Below are 4,626 nucleotides of genomic sequence, written 5' to 3' on the forward strand. Positions count from 1 at the left end.
TTGCCGCCAATGTTGAGCGCCATCTATCGGCAAGCAGGAGAAACATTTTTGATGACCTGCCTTGCTTCCGGTTCTGCTCGCTCCAAGCTATGTTGGCTGTCAGAACGCGTTGATTACGGACGACTTCGTTCGTTTGTACTTTATTTCCGAATGAATGAACGACGGACTTCGCCGTAGTGCCCGTTGTGACTGACGGCACAGTTGAAGTTCCCTTTACCCGATGAGAAAGTACAAGCGGTTGCATTATACTAGGATTTATGTTATATGTGGTGCCGGCAGTACATTCAGAAAATATTCGAGACCAAGTTACAGTTAAAGCAAGCTTTTTTGTTTTTTTTTTAAATTGCAACCTATTTGTTTCCCCTGCTCGAAATTTTTAATTGACAAGATGCATTCCGATAAATCTGAAGGCTCACTCAAAAATTGTAAAAAAAAAAAAAAACTCGGCGCCTTTACCTACCAATTTTAACTTTTCATCATAGGTGTATTTTAGTGCTGGCTCCATTCCTGTGAAAACGGAGTTCCATTCCTGTGAAAAATGAGACGAACAAACTTGCCCAGATTAACGGCGGACGCGTCCCGGACTATTAAGTCCTTTGCGAGCGCCGCTGCTCCTGGCAAGTTTGTTGGTCTCGTTTGTCATGGAAGAGAGTACCACTTCAAAATTTGGCGATGCAAAATTCACCACCAAAATAATCTTTAATATATATTTCAGATACATACGTGCTGCCGCCGATTTCTGAGCGAGCCTCGGCATTTGATGTCACCCCTCTACTGGCTAGAGCTTTGTGTGGCCGTAGGTCCTAAGGTCAAAAACACGAAATCGGCCACACCTGTCTGTTTCGAGTTTCGAGCCTGTAGACAATATTCCAAACTAATTATTTTACTCGATAATACCTGTAGACAATGTTGCAAACTAATTACTTTACTCGATAATACCTGAAGAAAAACTCATCAAGTCTATTGTTCATCCTTCTTATTTAACCACAGGACCAGCAGATGCGGCATGTGGTCCAATTTTTCTTTCCTGGTGTGCAGTATGAAACTGTGCAGTAGAGCCCCTTTATATCAATGCTTTCTAAATATTTAGAAACATTGAGCGATTAAAACGTTTATAACAACTAAAAAGAAGACAGGGAGTTTGCGTAGAAACGCGAGACCTTCACTTCAGAAGGGAAAAACGTGCGCCAGTCAAACGCACCATCACAGAAACGCGAACTCCGAGGTGCTCGCTCTGCGTGGCACATAAGCGAGACGGTGTCATACCTAATCGATCTGCCGACTTGTATTTCTGCATCAATAACAAATAAAGGAACAAAAACATGAACGTTCCTTGAAGTGGCAACTGCAAGCACGGGAGGGATTTATAAAGGCATCCTTTAGGAGCCGTCCACATTGTTTCACCGAGTCGTCCGAATCCACAGCTGCCACTTCGTCGGGTGCCGGAGTGGCAGAAACATGAACGGCGACAACGCTCGCTCTCGTTGCTACAGCCGACAACGGAACAGCGTTGGGCACGTAGGAGAACTTGGAAATAGCGCAACCACCACTGCCTCCAGCAGTCCAGAGTCAAGCGCACCACGCCACCAGAAATGGCGGAATCCTGTCTGCTGCTGCTGCTGCTGTGCATGCGCCGTGGAAACTCTGGAAAAGGCCCATTTCGTGGCGTGTGACTAATTTACGCATCGTCGAATGCTCATTCTCCGCCCAAGTGTGGCGCTAGCGGTTCTAACCGTATGACAAATCTCCAGAACGTAACGTTACCTCATTCAGAAGTATAAGCGATTTGTCTGGAAATTTCAAAGGGAAAATGGGGCCCGTTTTCGCCAGTTTTTGGTAGATGGCGCCATTCAGCTCTAAGCATTCTAGAGTTTTGTCAGTCGCCATTTTCACGTTGAAAATTTTTGAAAAACAGTTATAACTTTTTAATGATATAACGGTTTAGTACGAAAACTTTAGTGTCCCGTTTGAATCGCTAAGGCAGCATTTTGGACAGAGAATGAGCGTTTGGCAATAGGTAATTTATTTTTGCACAAAAAAGAAAACGCGAAAAGCAATTACGTACAGTGATTGTGGTGTGACGTTGCGCTTTTCGCTGGCCGCGATTGGTATAGCTGTGGTTACAAATGCACGAAGACGTCCGGCGCCGTGGCAGTATACACGTTTGGCACAGCGTGATTGGTTGAGAGCGCTTGGACTTTACGTGAAGCGGATTACATCATTCATCGTTCTTCGTCTGTCGCTCGCCGTCGCGATGGTCCCGGGATAGCAAGCGGCGCTCTTCAAAGGATGTCGCTAGTCTAACGCATAAAGGGGCTTTACTGAAACCATGTCTGCTTCATATACACACGGCTCCATTGTATGTATATACGTGTATAGACATAACGACGACGACCACGACGATGCGAATCAGTTGCTGCGAACTATGGCGGCCCACTTTTGGAAACAAAATCTGCGACGGCGCTGCGCTCACAATAAACATGACACGAAGAAAGTGCTAACAAATTGCGCTGAGCAAAGAGAAGAAGGAAGAAATACATGTAAGGGCGACTCGAATTCGAAAGTGTGACGCAAAAGAACGACGAGGAAAAAAGGGGGAGGGGTGCGGGCAGCAGGAAAAAGAGCACGGCAGACTCACCTACCTGAAAGTAGCCAACTAAACAGGGATAAAAACAAAAACAAAAAAAAACTCGGCGAAAAGAAGAACGCGCGAAAAGCCGTCACGCTTTACGAATTCACACGCAGCCGTAAGTCTTATGCGTGCACTCGGGCGGAACGAAGCCCCACTAAGAGCAAAACACAGAAATACTCTGAAACGACTAGTGTTCCCCAGAAAAAGAAGCAAAACCACTTGAAAAAAAAAAAAAAAAAATACTGGCCCGAGAGGTTTTTTTTTTTTTGCGAGCGAGTCGATGCGGAGGTGGCGTGCCGAAAGATCCACTCCTTCTGTTTTATATATGCTCCGTTTGCCCTCACGATGGTACCACGGCGGGACGCTACGAAGCATCCCAACCTACCCAGCGCTCCGACCATATCACGTGACGTCACACCTCGCGCGTTGTTGCGTACTTTTTTGATGGTCACGTGACAGTGACGCAAAATTTGAATTGGCTTCGACGGCTCATAACGCCTTTTGCGGTCCCTCATAAAGTGAAGGACAGTTCTGTCGCATGGTGGCATTTTTGGAGGACGTATTCCCCGAGGACACAATTTTCGACAGAAGATTGCCGATGTACGTACGGCGCAAAGCTCGTGCCAACGACGGTCTCCCGCAATTTTTTTTTTTATTCTCTATTTTGTTACCATTGGGGCGCAGTATGCTACTGCACCCTGATCATTGCGCAAAAAGTCTCCCCAAGACCATTTCGCTCTTCACTAACCTGAAATGGTTCGCAGCAAAGGAGCGAATGTTCACGCCTGGATGGTTTTTTTTACATAAACTATTCATGGCTCGCACGTGACAGTCATTCCGTTCTCTTTCTGGTGGCCAGAAGCGTCTCGTTAATGTAGCGGAAACTACCCTCCCACGCGCCCCTTTTCCCATTCCCCTTATGTGTGACCGAGCGATGTTAGTGGAAGCTACGTATATTATGGTAACACTGGCATTGACGGATCTGTCCTGGCGCCCCGCTACATTTCTCGCCGAGTAAATAAGGGCGAACAGATTCGCCAATTTTCCGCGCGATCTGTTGTGTTAAAGTACTATTTTTTCCCCTAAAATTGTTCGTGACTTCGACATGCTGCCCGATTTATTAGTAGTGTAATGAAATATTGTGGCCAAGCTATCGTTTATATTATATATATATATATTTTACCTACTTCTTCATGCTTTCTATGATGTTACTCTATTGTGTTTTCTTTGATGTCCACAGGACGATGTAGGCATGAAATAAATAAATAAATAAGTGGCACTTCCAATGTACCAACTCTGCATTCCTGTACACGTTGCTAGAAAAAATGAATCGATAAATATTACAATTATTCTCGGCTAAAAGTATTGTTGTGGCGGTGCTGCGAATGGGAAGACGACGAAAAGGAAGACAGGAAGAAGGCGCGAGAAAAAGGACGGATGGCGATGAACGTTGAACGCCGAACGCTGGGATTTTAAACCGTCTTGATTTTCTTAACAATTGGTGTCAGAAGTGGGATTATGGAAGATCCCAACACCTCTCAGCCTGACCTGGTGATGAGAGCGATCGGCGCGCTACAAGCTTCGTTGGCCAGCTTGCGAGAGGAGCAGAATCGTCACCGAGACGAAGACCGGCGAGCTTTAGCAGAGCTACGTCGGGAGGTTTCCGCGCAACTCCAGCATCAACCTGGGACCGGGTCGTCACGCCAATCCACGGGACACCGAGGAGCGCTGCACCCACCATCGCGGTCCGGCGAGACTACTGAAGGTACGAGCGAAGGCGGCACTGCTAGCGCGGCAGATCTCTCCTTGCAAGCCCCAGCAGAAACCGAAAATGATAACAGACAGCAGATACTACCTTCGGGGGATGCTTACGAACAGCTGGCTTTGGCGTCGCAGAAGATGATTGTCAAGCTCGACACCTATGATGGACGCAGCCCCTGGAATGCCTTTCAAGTGCATTTTGATCTCGTCGCAGACTTAAATGGTTGGACTAC

The sequence above is a fragment of the Ixodes scapularis genome, unplaced genomic scaffold (genome assembly GCF_016920785.2).
Source record: "Ixodes scapularis isolate PalLabHiFi unplaced genomic scaffold, ASM1692078v2 PGA_scaffold11__112_contigs__length_91849675, whole genome shotgun sequence".
Classification (NCBI taxonomy): domain Eukaryota; kingdom Metazoa; phylum Arthropoda; class Arachnida; order Ixodida; family Ixodidae; genus Ixodes; species Ixodes scapularis.